The 18,321-nt window shown below is 42.7% G+C and overlaps 1 protein-coding gene across 1 annotated transcript in view; it reads left to right on the top strand.

The window, feature by feature from the left end:
- Positions 1–2,364: 2,364 nt before the first annotated feature.
- The window catches only part of LOC140305351 (axin-2-like), a 36,096-nt gene continuing 20,139 nt past the window's right edge, over positions 2,365–18,321 (top strand). The window contains exon 1 of the mRNA XM_072384188.1: positions 2,365–2,721. The gene's annotated coding sequence lies outside the window, so the exon portion shown is untranslated. The remainder of the gene's footprint in view (positions 2,722–18,321) is intronic.

Raw genomic sequence — 18,321 nt, 5'->3', positions numbered from 1 at the left:
CACGCTCACAAGCCACACGTGCTATTTCTCACGCTGAAAAAAAAGCATAATATACATTTCTCTAGCTCGCCGCTATCGCTATGGATACGGCAGGAAACAAGCACGTCTCCCATGAGTCTGAGCAGACCAACACCAATAATAATAATATTAGTTTTGGCCGGTCGCAGGAATGGTAGGGCGGGTTTCTCACATCCTTGCCTTCATTCAAAACTGTGAGCAGGTGACATCACGAGGGAGGAAGAGGAGGAAGAAAATTCAGATGTTAATGACGGCTCTATGCGGAGCAATAACCGCAAAATCCGCACGGAGAAGTATTTGGATGCGGAATCGGTGCCAAAAGTCATGGGATCAGGATGTAGCTGGTTACACGGAGCAGGAATTCTTCCAGAACTGCAAAGCTGTGCAGCAGGTCCTCGTGCCTGAATATATGAAACTGCCCCAGAGAGACGGTCTCCAGGAGGTGCTGCGAGGCTTCAGGCAGCGCGGGTCAGCATGACGTCAAAGTCGCATTAAATGTGACCTGGCAGCTCAGACTGTGGTCACATTAAAAAAAAAATCAGATATGTATCCGGTTCAGTACCACATTTACAAGTGGCCTGATTCCGATTCGAAAATATCAGATTCAATGTGACTTCAGATCAGATATGGGCGAAAAAATCGGATTCAGGTCACTGACCGTAGCCTTAGTTCTTGACATTTCAGCACAGGTAAATGTAAGCCTCATGTCACCTGTGGAGTGACCAAAGTACCCTACAGAATGAAAGCATGGGCAGCGTTTGAGAGTGCCACATTTCTCTTTTTTAAGTTGCTGTTTAAGAAGTTTTAGACACCAAAACTATTCAGTTAAGGTTTTGGGTTTTAGGTATACGGCTCTAAATTATGAGGAAAGCAATCCTTTGGCACTTTATGCTGACAAAAAGCCAATAATGATGGTTATCAGCCGACAAAAAAACACATCACGGTTTGGGTTCAAACACACCATCATTTTCTCCCTCCTACAACAAGCTTTTCTTTAATTTGACGAGTTAACACTTTGATGGGTCTCATGGCTCCGATGTTGCCTGCAGAAAAATGAACTTTCTCATCGTTTGAGCAGCTTTTTAGAGGGCCGTATATTTCTCTTATTGGATTTTTACCTATCCCTCAGCGTGTTATGTAGCTTTTCCTGCATGTACAGGGTATCATATTCTCCCCAGACAAGGCTTCGGGACCGCCTGAAACGTCTAATCTGTAGTCCAGGTTTTTGCTTCCTCAGCTCGATGACATCACAATGTAAATCATGTTGCATAGCTCCTGCCTGCATCACAGCCAGTTGTAGCTTGTAAGTCAGGACTGTTTGACACAAATTTCGTCCACACTGGTCGGCCTTTTTCAGAAGATGCCAAAGTAAGATTGTGAGCGTTTCTGTTTGTTGAAAATTTCTGACCCAGCAAACAGACGTTTCAGGACAAGTTTCAAACGAGTAAAAGGGTGAAAGTTTGGTAAATATTATACAGATTTAGTTCTAAGTCTAATTATGTTGCCATTGTTTTTACTAAATTTTTTACCATATTTTAACTGCTTTATTTATGTGGCGCGGTCCAGCGTGAACCTGCATTCAAATCTGCACGAAGGATTTTCTTGGCCATTTTGGAGCCTGGAAATTAGGATTTGTTGTTGCCATCTCAGTCATTTGAAAATGCTTTTTAGGAGAAGATCATCAACTGTGGAAACGTGCCTGACTTACAGATAGCAAACTACTCCAAATCAGACCACAATGTAGAATATAATCATCATAGCCTGTTGAAGAACCTTTTAAAAGGCTCTCGGCTGTGTTCACAGGCTTGTTGTTAGTTCAGATTCTCAGAGCTGAATATCTCCCTGTGAACAGGCATGAGTGATGAAAGGCTGTAAATATGCAGACTGTGAAAACATATCTGTTAAATTCAATGACAACAACGATGAAAAATGCCTGATGGAGCTGAGTGAGCTTGCCTAATTGGTGGGAATTTCTGCCTGAGGTCATAGCTGTATTTTGTCCTTGAAATATTACACATACTTGTTTATTTGGAAATAGCAGATTTAAAAGATAAATAACACCTGAAAGTATTGTGTCATAGCTTAAATCACAGGGCAGTCAAACTGTACTCTTTTTACTTCATCCTCTGACTAATAAAACGTACGTACCGTACAGTTTGGGACTCTTCCTCATGCAGACGTTCATTCATGTTTGATATTTAGAGTCACGCCTCTTCGGCCTTGATCTTGCCTCTCTGCTGTATGCACACACGCACATATATGCATGTTCATACACTAACACACAGAGAGGTGATTTATAACAGGCTAAAAAAGCTTGAAGGGGGACATTCTGCAGGTTTGCAGCTCGATTTGGGCTCTGAAAGGAAACATAAGGTTTTTTTTCTGTGGGATTTCTCAGGGAATGTGCAAAGATTTTGAACTTTCACCTCCTGTGTGACTACTGGACTCTTAACTCTGGCATTCCTGCTCATTTGACAACATGCGGCTAGGATCAACACTCACATCTGAGGCATGTCACAGATAATCTCACCACTCATCCTGCTGTAAATCGGCTTCGGAGCACCAGCAGCTTTACGGTGAAGAGCGTTTGAATGGTTGCTTTGGGTGGGCTCATTCTTGAACTAATGTAGTTTTATGTTGGCTTCTTGCAGGGTAATGTTTGGGGGGAGTTTTCAGGAGAACAGATCCTGCATGCTGCAGGAGGTAAGTACATGTTCACGAGTTTAAAATGCTCCTAGGTGTTTTAAATCAAAGTTTCAGAGATTTAACTTAGTTGTAGTCACATTAGACAAATCTTTCAGTCAGATCAATCATTTATTGACCATAGAAAATGGGCAAATTTAAGGAAGCAAAGTCTTGTATTTCAACCCTGATAATTATATCATAACTAGCAGAAATAATGGCAAGAACTTTGGATAGAAAACCTAAATTGTACGAAACAGGAATTATCCTGAAGCTAATTAAAGCGGAAATGAATATGAGTTCTGATTTGGTTGAATGATCACATGCACATAAAGCCCCCAAGTATACAGAAGCTGATGATACTGATTAATAATCCTCAGACCAGATCAAATTAATCGCACCAAGGGGACAAAGAGAATTACTTAAACAGAACCAAACTGCTACACTGAAGATGCGTTTGAGCCATGAACTAAGTTATCAACACTGCTGAGCTGTGCGACATACATTGATTTGATAAGCATGTGTGACATTTTGGCCGATTTAGCACACGAACAGGAGAGAAACAGACTCTATAGCCTCTTTTATGTTTGCTTTTTCAAGCTCGCAATGATGCGCCATCGTTGCGCATCATGTCAAGTGTGACAGTACAGCAGGGGAAGGGGGGGGTTAAAGTTGATCCGCCGCTGAGCCTGCATGGGAGGTAGCACCAGAGGTGAAAACGGCCACCTGTGTGTGCTTATTCCCATCAAGCCGGATTTGTACAACTCGCCACCCTAACCAACGTCGCTCAGCTGAATCTGTGGAAGGACGCAGTGATGCGGGCCTGAGTCTCTTCTGTTTGGATCGTGTGAATTCCAAGAAACAACAGCAGCGGGTTATGAAGGATGCATTTTTTCAGCCTTTAAGGCAAAGCTGATATGTGAGTTTCAGGGTGAACTGATGGTGGTGCATCTCTTTATCTCAGCTGACACCAAAACCACCAGATGAAAAATGAGGCGGATGTAAATAATGACTCTCAAATGTCCTTACTGAGGTTCTTTATTATATACGGTATGTAACTCCAGTAAGTCCGTGCACATATAGACCTTTAACAACCCCAGTGTGAGACTGTTCACTGGGAACCTTCGATCCCTCCCCGCAAGCTTTAATCTGATTCTCTGAACCGGTTGGTGCCACATTTGCAGTTTCAGCAGTGTTTCAACTCTACTCTTCACAAGATTTATCCAGCGCTTCTTCTTCTTCTCGTCATTCCTCGCCAGATTAGAAAGGCCCCAAGTTCTGCAAAGTATGGAAGCCTGTAAAAATTTCCATCACGAAAGCAGGACAGATTTAGCAGATTTAGCAAAGCTGCGTGGTATGGTGGGTACTTCCAGGCTAATGCATCATGATAGGCCTCTTTAAAACACGACAGCGAGGATATCATTGTGCTAGTCTAACCAAAACTGGACTTTTAAAATGCATGTAAATGCACAAGTCAGGCCAAAATTGTACAAACACGAACCTCTCAAAGCCGGATTAACACACCCGGATAATGCAGTTGGGGAGTTAAACACTCCTGCATGTACGCTCAAATGGGCCAAGGCTCGCAGCACATGCTCTAAAGTTCCACCTGTTTTCATCTTGTCAACAGTGAAGCATACATTACAAATTCAGTTTCCTGAATCATCTCTGCTAAGCAGCCCACAAAGACTATGTGTCGTGTCACTTAAAGCATTTCCAGACTGGCACTCTGCTCTAATAAAACCCTGATTTTATAACTGCAGCATCATGTGACAAAACCACCATTCGAGTAACTTAAAGACAACTTAAAGACAATGTCTGTGCAGTGAATTCCATGATCAGTCAGTAAAGTCCACAGCATCAGAGATAGTTCAGTTAGGAGCTTGATTTGCTCCCATGCATGTGAACTGGGGCAAGGATGGTGGTCCAGTTAAAGTGTCCAGCTGAGCTGTAACCGGAGCTGAGCCCTGCTATGCATGTAACCATGCTTAGTGTTTAAGGGCAGGGTCACCCACTCCACTGCACCATGGAGCCCTAATTTCAGACCTGCTCTACAAGCCCTGAAGAAAATCAATGAAAAACTGTTTCAGAGTTTAACTTCCCAGTTAAGAACAACACGGTTCTGAGTCTTTCATCATGTTTTAAGGAACTAATCTCTAACATATATATCACATTTCCACACAAAGCTCGGAGTTTGTTTCACTCAGACTCTTAGAGTATGATATGCATGGAATTTTTAAATGGATAATGTGCAGGGACCCTGATTAAAAGGGCTCAGCACACACTCACACATGCACACACGCACCATTAGTCCCCAGAGCTCCAGCTGCCCAGGGCTCTAAAGTCACGTTGTCCCAGTGTGACTGAAGGTCCAGCTGGTGGACCGGCCCTTTTGATCCCTCTCCCTTTTATGAGAAAGACAAACAGCTCCTCGTCGTCACCCACACTGCAGTGATTGATACACACATTCGCATGGTGATCACAGACAGGCACACACACAGTGACATTTCTTAATGGATGCCCTCTCTCCCACTGTAATCACTCTGCTAATGACCTGCTTGAACTCTGAATGAAACACAGAGGGTGAGGACATGAGGTGGAGAGAGTGGTTTAAAGTCTGCAGCGATATTCATCGAGTCCGTTGTTTTTATCATGCTGTGTACGGCGGATTATAGTTTCAGATAAGTGGCAATGATTGATAGCTTCAGAATTGATTTATTTTCTATTTCTATTCAGATGTTTTCACGTTGGTTGTCAAAGTCCCGTCAGTTTTCTGAGTTTTCTGAATTTGGGAGAATGTCCCAAAGCCAGAAACCTGATTGAATCAATACAGAACTGCTAAACCTTCTGCAGGAACTGTATCCCTTCCTGAGAATGGGTGTTACTTTCTTGCAGTCTTATGCTCAAACAGCAAAAAATGTGGCATGCCGTTGCAAAATCAGTCCAACTGTTGCCAATTCAATTTTTCTTTTTTTCATGGAACATAAAGCAACTTAACAGGCCGCTTACATAATTAGCCGTCATCCAACATTTGGAATAAATTTCATGTCTTCAGCGGGGTGAAACTGTTGCATCTATTGCAATTTTACGTCAACTTTTTGTCCCTTGTTGCGCCTCCTAAATTATCTCGTGTTAATCACCAGTGAAACTGATGTTTTCTGTTCTGCAAACAAGAATTCAGCTGCGGTGGATTAATAAACCACAGCTTTGCCAGCTCTTTTTTTCCTCCATTCCTTAAGTGTTAAAGTAAGCATGTAAAAAAATAAGTTTTCAAAGCCAAGTATGCTGTGATTACACAACCTTTAAAGGTGTTGAAAGGGTTTTATTTGGTTTGGTGAAATTAAACACCAGTGTTCTTTCACGACATGAGGAATAATTCAGATATTTCCACATCAGTCGTGTAGAAAGCTGTCTGACTGAGGCGTGGCGGCTCTGCAACTGCATAAAAACTTCAAGACTCATTTTGTTTATAGATAAAAACATAAGCAAGAGATATTCTTTAGAGATGCTGGTATGAGGCTCAACTTGAACATGGAAGTTTGCTCTTGACCTTGTGAACAATGCGTTACAACTCACTGTCAGAAAGGCATTTTTATGATTAGTATTATTGTTCAAAAACACACACAAACCCCCCAAATCGATCAGTAATGGCTCCAAAGTATGTGATGACGGTGAACAACGTTGGGCTCTAAGAACAAGACGTAATAACGTTAGTCTCAGTGTCCCTAAACACCGGCTCACAGTTTCCATCAGGGACTTTTTTAAATGCATTTTGAGGTTGAACATAAGAAAATTAAATCAAGTTGTGAATAAGCTCTGATTCAGAGAGCATGTTAGTCATGACTGATCATAAGAACAACAGCTGTTTCAGCTCCGAGAGAATAAATGATGCCAAAGCTAGATGAGATGAGAGGATCACAACAAACTCCCGAAGCCCTTTCTTCGGTTTTTATCTCGTCTTCAGCGCTGTTACCGGTCCTGTTGACGGCAGGTGTCCTCTTCACTGAACACTGAAAAGTGTGGCAGGTTACTCTGATATTTACAGCCATGGAGGAATCGTGTCCAGCTCATTATTAGCAGATTTACTATATGAAAGAAAATCCACTGTAACCCTAAAACATGCTTCAGTGGGAGAAAGTTCTGTTAATAAATGTAAATTAGCCATGAACCTCTTTCTACCTCGTTTATGACCAATCAGTCCCAAGAGCTAAATGATAAGATGAGATAAATATTTAGATAGTTTGGGATACTAAAACAAATGAACAGTAAGTATACAGAACTCCTGGTCTTCATGTAAACACAGTTTAAGATTAATATAACTGTTTATGTTTCATGGTCTGAATGAATCACTGAATACATAACCATGAGTCACTCTGTGATTTGGAAGCTAATATCCAGCCTGCACATCTGAAGCGGGGTTTTCCAGCTGCTGCCTTTTTAAAGTCGTTCCCCTGCACCTCTTCTCCTCCCTCCGACACAAAAAGGGAACAAAAGACGGGACAACAGGCAGCCGATAATAAAGAGAACAGAACGGGAGACGGGAATCTGGAGCCGGATCCACACTTCCTGGGTGCCTGCTGCCCCAGAGGCCTTTCAGGCCCATCTTTACATAAAACTAAACTGAAACTGACTCTGATGACCTCACAGAATCTTTTATTAGTTTACAGTTACCATCCAGGGACTGAGCAACCTGACTTATTTGCTTCTGGTTATTTCAGAGCTGTGTGAAAGACGACCTGAAACGTTGCAGATGACACGATGCTTTAATGCTAAGATTTCAAAAAAGGAGGAGCAAAAGCTTTTAGGTCCTTATTTAGTTATCTGCAGACCATGAAGACATTTTCAGCTGTTGTTTGGCTCATTTTTGCTCATTTTTCTTACCAAAGGTTTTATAATATTTCGGCAGGTAACAGAAATGACCAAAAACAAGGAGCTGGTGCCTCTTCAGGTAGCTTTCTTAGGTGCGATCTTTTCAGATATATTTGTCTACACTGGCTGCAAAGCTTGCCCAAAGCATGATCAGCCCACCCCCATGCGTTCTTTTTGTGAAATTCTTCACCGTTTTCTCTGCTTTTTGTGCAGATTTAACTCAAACTATCGACAGAAGTTGTTGACAGACTGCATCAGACTTCTGCTGAACCTTCCAGGAGGTCTTTTAGAGTTTAAATGAGACTTTCCAGTGATGCTGTATATAGTTTCCTGAGCTTTCAGTCTTCAACACAAGCTCTGAAGTTTCTTATGGCTGCCTTTCCTTTGTAACATTGAAAAAAATGGAGATTCAGCTACCTGCTAATGCTTCACTGTCTGCAGCAGTTATTTTGACTTTGGAGCAGCAGGCAGCTAATCTTTGGGATGAGATTTCAGGATTTAATGTATAAAGAAAGCTTTGATTTCTAATGATGAACAGAAAACAACGCCGTGATAAAAGTTACTTGAAATATCAATGTTTTAATGCTAGAGTCAGGGAATAAATCGGAGTTGTGTGGATGAACAGGATGAAGGACAAATAGAGACAGAATTTAAGAAATGGAAAACAATAGAGTTGGAAATCTGCTAAAACATTCAGATAAAGAGACAACAGGGAGAGACAGAGAAGAAGAACCTGTACAGAGACTGAAACAAAAAGATTGAGTGAATCTACCCTCTGTCTCCCCCCTCTCCCCCCTCCAGTAGCAGTGTGTTGTCAGGCTCCTCCATAAATCTGGGCTTGTATGAAATACCAGCAGGAGCCAAAGGTCAAAGGAGAAAATTAGCAGCTGTCTTTTCCTCTCCTTTCATGTTGGCCGCAGGGCTAATCACCAAGTGCGCCATCAGCCTAATTTCCACTTTAAAACAAACTCCCCGACAGGCTGAGGAGGAGCTGTTTGCTCACGCTCGCATTTTATGGCGGCGGATTTTATTCTGTGAGGTAGAAGCGGCGGGTCCTTTTCTTCCCCACCTTCCTCTTGCCTCTCTGTTTCAACATGCTTTTCTTGCACCCATCAGATCGTTTTTACGGGTGGGGGCAAACAGGGAGCATGTTTCTATCACACTGCTTTGCTGACACATTTCAGCGGTGCTGAAAAGACTCCGAGCCGATGCCGCTCGTTAGCACGAGACCCGGTGAACTCTGACCTTTTCTCTCCCACTGCCTCTGCCCCACTGCTGCAGCTTCCTATCACCTGCAATTCTGGTATTATTGGCTGTAAATAGTGGAGAGAAGATTTTAGAAATGTTGCAACAGATGCTGGTGAAGATTTTTCCAGCTTTTTCTCTTTTTTTCCAGCTGTTTGTGTGTTTGTCTCTTTACTTTAGTACAGGCGGTATCTTTACTAAGAGACAGGTTCACTTTGCGAAGTGAATAATACTAGCAGGATGGAGACATTAAGGCAGGTGGAGACATTAGGGCAGGTGGAGACATTAGGGCAGGTGGAGACATTAGGGCAGGTGGAGACATTAAGGCAGGATGGAGACATTAAAGCAGGTGGAGACGTTAGGGCAGGTGGAGACATTAGGGCAGGATGGAGACATTAAGGCAGGTGGAGACATTAGGGCAGGTGGAGACATTAGGGCAGGTGGAGACATTAAGGCAGGATGGAGACATTAAAGCAGGTGGAGACGTTAGGGCAGGTGGAGACATTAGGGCAGGATGGAGACATTAAGGCAGGTGGAGACATTAGGGCAGGTGGAGACATTAAGGCAGGATGGAGACATTAAGGCAGGTGGAGACATTAGGGCAGGTGGAGACATTAGGGCAGGTGGAGACATTAGGGCAGGTGGAGACATTAGGGCAGGTGGAGACATTAAGGCAGGATGGAGACATTAGGGCAGGTGGAGACATTAAGGCAGGGTGGAGACATTAAGGCAGGGTGGAGACATTAGGGCAGGTGGAGACATTAGGGCAGGTGGAGACATTAAGGCAGGATGGAGACATTAGGGCAGGTGGAGACATTAAGGCAGGATGGAGACATTAGGGCAGGTGGAGACATTAAGGCAGGTGGAGACATTAAAGCAGGTGGAGACATCAGGGCAGGTGGAGACATTAAGGCAGGTGGAGACATTAAGGCACGAGGAGACATCAGGGCAGGTGGAGACATTAAGGCAGGTGGAGACATTAAGGCAGGTGGAGACATTAAAGCAGGTGGAGACGTTAGGGCAGGTGGAGACATTAAGGCAGGTGGAGACATTAAAGCAGGTGGAGACGTTAGGGCAGGTGGAGACATTAGAGCAGGATGGAGACATTAAGGCAGGTGGAGACGTTAGGGCAGGTGGAGATGAACCAGAATCACTTCTGAACAGGTTCATCACAAACTGATCTTTCTGATTCCCTCCAAACCAGTTAATGGAAATCTGCCACGTGCATATTTTCTATTTAACCACATTTCAAAAGTTGTGATCCTTTTATCACTTGTTTTCTGGCACGATGTGTATTTGTGATCCCACATTCAGTTTATGTAAAATATATTTAAAAAAAAGAAAGAAGCAGGCAGAATAATCCCTTTGTTGTCCTCCTCTCTCTTCTGTGACCCTTTTCTTCCCTCTTCTCTTGCCGTACTTTCACTCTACATCTCTTCTCCAGCTTTTTTCTCTCTGTGGGAATGTTTTCCCTGTCGGTTGTCAGAGCAGTCAGTGAGGTGCATATCAGCAGAGCTTTGATGATGTTCCTCTTTGCCTATCTGCTGTGCAATATGTTTTTGAAACTCACCCTCCCTCCGCACACCTGCTGAATAACTGCATGACACTGGGAAACATCCCACAATAGGGTCAGAACACTTTTATCTTGGTTTTAGTTGTGGATTTGGAAACTCTCTCAGGATTAAACGAACAATATGCAGCTGGCCAGAGCTGAGGTCTTACAGGTTCGTGCTCTTTTGCTCAATCTGGGACTTTCTTTCTTCACAGCTGGTGGGTTTATCCCTTCGTTTAGCTCAAATATCACAACCTTAAGGAGAAAAACTGAAGGTTGCACAGAATGAAACCAATCGTCCTGTTTTCCTCGTTGCATTTTGTTTATATACACATGAGTCACTGTGGGTTTTGACTAAAATGATCGAACGCTTCAAATTAGGCTTTTCGGGCGGCTTTGCCCTGTAACTTCACTTTGTGATTTAATATAAGATACTTCTGGAGCCCGAGTGTGAGACTCAGCTTTAAGAGAGACTATGACTCACCCTGAAACCATGAAAGTCTGCGTAAGTATTAGTTAACTTCCACACGAAATGTAAGCAATGCTATTAATGTTCTTGTTCTGCGGTTGGGTTCCTTGACTCCACATTTGATGTTTGGGCCGGTTAGTTGCTGTTCAGGGTGTGCATGCATGGATATCCGCCCACATGCGCACCTCTGCAGCGACTGGGTGTATGTTTAGGGTGTTTGAATAAGCAGTTTGTGTAAATTAACCATATTTATTTCAATCTACAGATGAGCTGTCAGTTAGGAGCTGCTGTTGCAGAGCGTGAAACACACAGGGGAGGCAACCTGGGGTTAAACACCAAGCCCAGATCACCTCAGCATTTACAGTGGGACGTAACGCCCTGTTAGCTGGTTCATCGGGTTAAAGGGGAACTCTGGTATTTTTAAACCCAGACCTTATTTCTGGCATGAAATACGTTCATCTACTCACCGAGAACAGTTTGGTGAAAGTACTATAGCTCTGTTAGCTCATAGCTGCTGTGTTGTTGTTATTGGCGGCTATCGGGGGGCTTATAGAGGGCTTTCTACACACTCGTCTACTGGGATGATGTCATCGACGCCCGCTGCTGCAGCACAGCTCATTCACTCCGGTAAGAACGTCCATCTTACTCAAAGTTGTCGTCCACATCGTCAAAATCTGATAAATATCCTGCCATGTTGCACAAAACTATCAGTAGAAAACTCTGTGTGAAGTTAGCCGACTGTCACAGAGCACGGAGTGAATAAACTGTGCTGCAGGGGGGCGTCGATGACGTCATCCCAGTAGACGAGTGTGTAGAAAGCCCTCTATAACCCCCCCGATAGCCTCCAATAACAACAACACAGCAGCTATGAGCTAACAGAGCTATTACTTTCACCAAACTGTTCTCTGTGAGTAGATGAACGTATTTCATGCCAGAAATAAGGTCCAGGTTTAAAAATACCGGAGTTCCCCTTTAATCCACTTGTCAATTTAACAGCTGCTCTGGGAAACTTGGTCAGTAAACATGTGTTTTTAAAAGTTTCCTCAAATGCAGCTAAAACCAGAGTGTAATATTTACTTCACTGCACATCAGCCACAGCAACAGATAAATGTCCGTGACTTCTATAAATTCACATCATTTGACAAAAAACAAACATTAGTGGGTGTTTATGGGCTTTTTTTGTCCCATGTAAAAGGTTTATAAGAACAGAAAATACAATAAAAATACTTTTTTTGTGAGGATTCTTGTATCTGACGGCTTGTTTTTCTTGCACTTCTTCTTAAAGTATTGGTGAAATAAAGACAGATAATGCCTTATTTAGAGGCTGCATCCTCTAAGCCCCGTTCACTCCGTTATATGGATCTCGAGGAATCTAAATATCTTCCGGAGGACGCCGACTTTCACCAAACTGTTCTCTGTGAGTAGATGAACGTATTTCATGCCAGAAATAAGGTCCAGGTTTAAAAACACCGGAGTTCCCCTTTAAATCACCGTTGTATCGGGCAATGAGAGCATCTCTCTGATTGGCTACTCAAAGTATCAGATGAATTCTGCAGTGTGTTAATGTGACTTTAGCTTAAACGCTTGATAAAAGAAGAAAACAATGTGCTTGTTGTGTCATTTGATGCATTAGTTTAGACTGAAACACACGTTTCTGAGTCCAAACAGCAACGATAACTGAGCTGCAGCCATGCTGGATGACAAAAAATAAAGTATCAATGTTTTTTACCTTGCTGAATCATTTATACACTCCTGCTCCATTGTGCGCTGCACAGTTGTATCTTTCAAGCACGTGCACGTTGTATGTCAGAGCTGGCACTTGGAGTTTGTCTTTGTGGTGCGTTCGAGAGCAGTTTTTTTTCCTCCTTCGCTGCTGATGTGGGGAGTTCCAACGGGGAGGTCTGTCGGTTCTGTGGTACAGGTTTGGAATAAATCAATCAAATCAAAGTAAGCTTATGTTTGTTTTAGCTTTATCTGCTTATTTACTTTGATTTTCATGTCTTGCTCATATCTATCTGTGAAATAAACCGCTCTGGTGTGTCTGATATCACGTCACCACATCATGTCAGTCTAAAGATTGTGAATCTTTAGTAAATTGGGGAATAGATGCTGCAATTACATTTGATCTTGCAGAGTTGTGGCTGTGGTTGGTTTGGAAAGTCTTATCTTGTGCGTTGCTGTTGTTCTTGCCTGTGCTAGCTGCATTAGCATCCAGAGGTTCACCATCAGTCGAACCCACTCTGACACGATCTGCAGCAAAAAGGTCGTTAGACACCTTTTTCATTTAGAGTCAGGCCATCAGTCAGTTTACGGTACATTTCAATACAGTCCAGGGGTCTGTTTACTGATCTCTTCATATTTACACCTTTAATTTTAAAAGAAACCACAAAAAGATACATTACTGCACAAATAAAAATGGTCATAAAGTGCAGAGATAACTCTGTGTCAGGCTATTTTTTGTTTTGTTGCATGAACATGGTTTGAATAACTAAAACTATTATTCTTTCTTTAAACCACAGCCTCTTTGCTTTCATGTAAAACGATCTAATATCCTGCCATAGGCACAGAACTTTATGCCACTACCTCTGCTGAGGTAAGACTGCCGTCCCCTGTAATTGATACTGTATGAACGTGTTTTTTGTGGTATTATTTTCTAACGACTGTATTTATAACCAACAGATTATCATTTTGCCCTTTTAAAAATAACAGTCAGTCAGTGGGGTGACATGTAAAGAATCAGATTAATGGCTAAATTACAATAAGACTGAGTTATTAAGGTCATGTAAGTTGGACTAAAAACTGGACCGGATCGGATTACTTGCAGTCGGATTAAGACCCCGAGAAAACTCGGTTGATAGTCGCACTAAACGGTGAAGCATGTGAATGAATGGCATCGAGCGTTCTGCGCATGCTCCAGATTTTATCCCATATTTTTCATTTTTTTCATAATATCCTATATATATATACATTATATATAATCTCAGCGGGGGATAAAGACATCCAAACTACTTTTCCAGCCTTACAAGACAGTCAGTGGGTTACATGAACGCCATCGGATCGGATTATCGACTAAATTACAATAAGACTGAGTTATTCAGCTCATGTAGACACCTTAATCTGACAAGAAACTAATCGGATCGGATTAAGACCTGAGATAACTCGATCAAAACGTGCACTGAACGTGCACGTAGATGACAGTGGATCGGATCGAGCGTTCTGCACATGCTCAAGATTTTTTCCCGTGATCGTCACCCGGAAGTGGAAGGAGACGATATTCCTGTTGCTGTCGTCAGAAAGAAAGAAACAAGGCGATGGAGAATGCGCCGTTGTGCATCGTCTGTGCCATAACCAGCTCATCACAGATGGAGAGGGACGCAGCTTCATCTCGCTCTGCGTTCTCCATCTTTCTGAATGCCTGAGTTTGTTGTTGTTGGTGGTGAAGACGTCAACAGGAAGTGGCTCTATTAGCGATAGCTGAAATGGGGACAGCGCCACCTATCGTACCGGGGTATGACATGCTTTGTGCCAGTGATTCCATTCATTCACCGCCATATATCCAAGGATAATTACCCTCAGATAAGGAGCAGAACCCAACTGTAGCTGTAATCCAGTTAATCTCTTCATCTAGACCCACTGAGTGTGAGCTATTAGATCACTTTATGATGTGGCTTCTTCTTCTGTTTCATCATGTGGTCGAGGCCACATGGGTCTGCGCTGACCCTTCTGGAACGAAGGCAGAACAAAACCTTTCTCCAGGCAGACGGATCTTGGTGTGCACGAGCCAGGTAAACAAGAAAAGGTGTTTTGAGTGAAGGCTTTTAACTTAATGACTTGGTCTTGTTGTTGCACCTTTACAGGGATTCCTCCATCATTTTGCTATTTGTGCTCCAATTACCCTGAAATCCCGATGGTGACTTTTGTTTCCCTGCCCTGTGAAAAGCTTTGAGTCGAACAGCAGGAAGCAGCTTGAGGCTTGCGGAGTTAAATGCGGATGAAATGAGGGTTTGAAAATGGCAACGCAGGCCAAAGCTTTCCTCAGGTGACGGAATATTTGCTTAATGCTAAACACACACTGAATTGTTTGGATTTTGCTACAGAATCTGACACCGTTGTGGACACAGCCGCACACCGCTGACGCCTTTCAGTTGAAGTATGTCAGAACTGGCAGGATGTGGAGATGCAGATATCACAACGGCCGCCTGCACAGGTTGTGCTTTAGACAATGAACCGTTGTCACAGCTCTCTGTTGGTTTTGTGGCGTCACCACTGTTCATTGCTGCTTTCGGTGTTCGGATGCAAACACTGAAGTGCCACATCGTTCAGTCAATAGGGACAATTCATTTACTTCATCAGAACATGGTTTTGCTGTGCCTCTGTCCATCAGCCGTTTTCATTTTAAATGCGCTTTGGACTGTTTTATTCAGATCTAACAAGCTGGAACGCGCCTTCATATTAAGCATTTTTCTGCATCATTTGTGTGGTCCTGATTAAGGATGGCGAGCAGAGCTCAAAGTGAACATTCACACGTTTCTCTCTATTTCGCAATCATGAGGACAGTCACATGATACGTCAACCATAATAAACAGACAAGCAGTTAATAGACATGAAATTGTTTACCGCAAGAACAGTCAGCACAGTTGTGCAGCATATTCTGTGAGTGTGTGCAGTACTGTGCAAAAGTCTTGAGCCACTCCTGATTTCTGGTTATATTTCCAGGAAAATGAGAGATTAATGCAGCAATTTACTGAAACAGATACTTCTAAATACAGTATATAAGGCAAAAACTGTGTTTAAAGCTTTAAAGTGAAGATCTGGTCTGAGCTCCTTTATTCTCCAACACAGCCTGAACCCTCTGAGACAAGCTTTCTGTCATTTCTTTAAGGAGTCTTCAGGAATAGTTCTCCAGGCTTCTTGAAGGACATCCCAAAGCTCTTCTTTGGATGTGGGCTGCCTTTTGTTCCGTTCTCTGTCAGATGATCCCACACTGCTTCAATAATGTTGAGGTCCGGGCTCTGGGGAGGATTCATCCCTCCATAAGACCTGTTGCCACTGATTTTCAGTCCACTTCTTGTGTCATTTGGCATAGCTCAGCCTTTTCTCCCTGTTTCCCTTCCTTAAGAATGGCTTCTTGACAGCCACCCTTCCATGGAGACCATTTCTGATGAGGCTTGGGCCAACAGTAGATGGATCAGCTGAAGGTCCAGATGCATCTCTCAGGTCCTGTCAGGTCACAGCTGGATTTTTTCCTCTTTCTTAAGGACATCACTTTCAGATCCTGCTCATCTGCTGTAGATAGTTTTTTAGGCCTGACACTTCTTCTTTTGTCCTCCACTTGTCCAGTTTCCTCAAATGTTTTAAGGACACACTGCACACCATGCTGAGATATGCCAAGTTTTCAGCTAATAGCTCTTTGGGAATCACCTTGTTGCTGCAGAAATCCTATTTTCTGTCTGTCAAACTGTGTTTTCTTTGCTGTTTTTCATAGATGCAACTAAAGAAATGGGAACAAATGATGGGTCTCTGTGACAGGCTGCTAGTAACAAAGTGCCTAAAGATTTTTTTGTAAGTTATTTGTTATGTTTAGACACAACACTGGTTCATTCCTTGAGTTTGGAGCCTGTTTTAAGCTACAGTGATTCATAGGTCAGAGTTAAGTGGCTTAACAAATAAAAAAGCACATTCCCCCAGAAAAAGGTCAGATACAAGCACTGGAGAGAGTGAATGAAAAAGCAGCCGAAGTCTGAAGAAAATCTGAGAAAGACCTTCAGAAAGCCTGAAGAACTATTGCTCAAGACCACTTTAAAAGATTATAAGAAAGTCCAGCTGCTTGGAAGAAAAATACAGAGAAATGAGGGGGACTTGTAATAAACATGTCCTGTATTTCTCAACACAAAGTGTTCTATGGTTCAATGGTTTAATGCAACGATGCAAAGCAGCATGTTGGTGTTTTAATAGCTGTGTATACAGTCTTACTATTCAGAAAGACAAATAGACTAACACACACACACACTGCCTGTCCATACAGAATGGCTTGGCAAACATTCGCTCACATCAGATAGAGTTTCAGTTCAGCCAAACCGGATTAGGCCAAGGATCACAGGCATTGTTTCTATACGTTATTAAACTTTTAAGCCACCGAAAAACAGGATTGTGCAAGAAAAGAGGGAGAGTGGGAAGAGAGAGTAATTATTCATCCTCCGTGCTCACACACATCTACACACCCTCGGCTCATTTTGTGCGTCTTCCAGTCAAGTTTCAAAGTTTTTCCACTTTGTTGACAATATTACCTGATAATGCTGATTTATTAAGTTTTCCCGAAGTGGAAATTAAAGTTTGTTTTCTCAAATTGGGTCTTTTTTTCCCTTTTTTTTAAAGGAATGCTCTTAACAAGCCATAACAAGCAGATGAATGGCTGGCTTCTCAAACTTTAAGGGTGTTATGCACCATGTCCAACTTCAAAGACCGTCTTAACTCCACACTTTAATTGTATCTTCTTCAAGCCTGTCTGCCTGACCGCCATCTGATTCTGCTGACAACTGCACTCCTCTCTCTTCCCCATGCTCATCCCTCTATCTCTCTATCCTCCTCCTTCGTCTTCCTCCATCTGTCATGGCAGATATATCCCTCCTTATTCCTCTTATTTCCTTTAGCTCTTCTAAAGTCACTCTGCTACAAGTGTCAACTTAGGCCCAAGCCCTAAATGACTTTTTCTGGATGAGTATGACATCAAGCGCTCATGCAAACAGAACGATGCTATTTGCAACTCTTTTCCTTTCTCCCTTCTCACTCTGTTTATTGCTCCTTTTTTCTGCCATTTTTTCTCTGAGCCTACAAACAGACATTCACGCTTCTCTCCATATGGGCTTTAATTTGCCATTGTCCCCCAAGATATTCCTCGCTCAGGCTTGAGATAAAGGGATAATCACTTCAAAGGGAAGCCGGGGAGGGGGGGGGGGCTGTCCCCTCCCTCCCAGCTGAAAGGAGAAGTGGACAATACGCTAATTGAGAGGGGGAACTGATCACAGGGTCTGTTCAAAGGGACGCCTGACCACGCCCCCTCCTCCCTCCGACGCACTTAATTTTATTAGTGTTTATGGTGATGCTTCAGCCAAAATTATCACTCAAACCCACCACAGCCTTTGAACTCCAAATTTTGGGTTATTTGCAATTATCCACCCTCTCCTCTGTTTTTCCTGTGGTATTTTAACGCAAGTATAGGATTTGTGAGCAGGAAAGAGTGATAATATAAGCTGTATAGAATTTATTGTCCGCATTGTGAGAACATAGGCTGTGGGCTGTGATGTGATGCAAATCCAGAGGTTCTTACGAAAAAAGCGACAAAAAGGGTGAATAAAGGCCTTATGTTTGACTGATGCAACTAATGATGCACCATCAAAGACTTCTGCAGTTCTGCAGCAGCAAGAAAGGAAGAAAGAAAGAAGACAAGAAAAGTTTTTTCAAACAAATCATTCCTTCCATTCCACTG

This window comes from Leuresthes tenuis, unplaced genomic scaffold (assembly GCF_036924035.1).
Source record: "Leuresthes tenuis unplaced genomic scaffold, fLeuTen1.0.hap1 SCAF_4, whole genome shotgun sequence".
Lineage (NCBI taxonomy): Eukaryota > Metazoa > Chordata > Actinopteri > Atheriniformes > Atherinopsidae > Leuresthes > Leuresthes tenuis.
The sequence above is the reverse complement of the archived record's forward strand: the minus strand, read 5'-3'. Positions and strand labels throughout refer to the sequence as shown.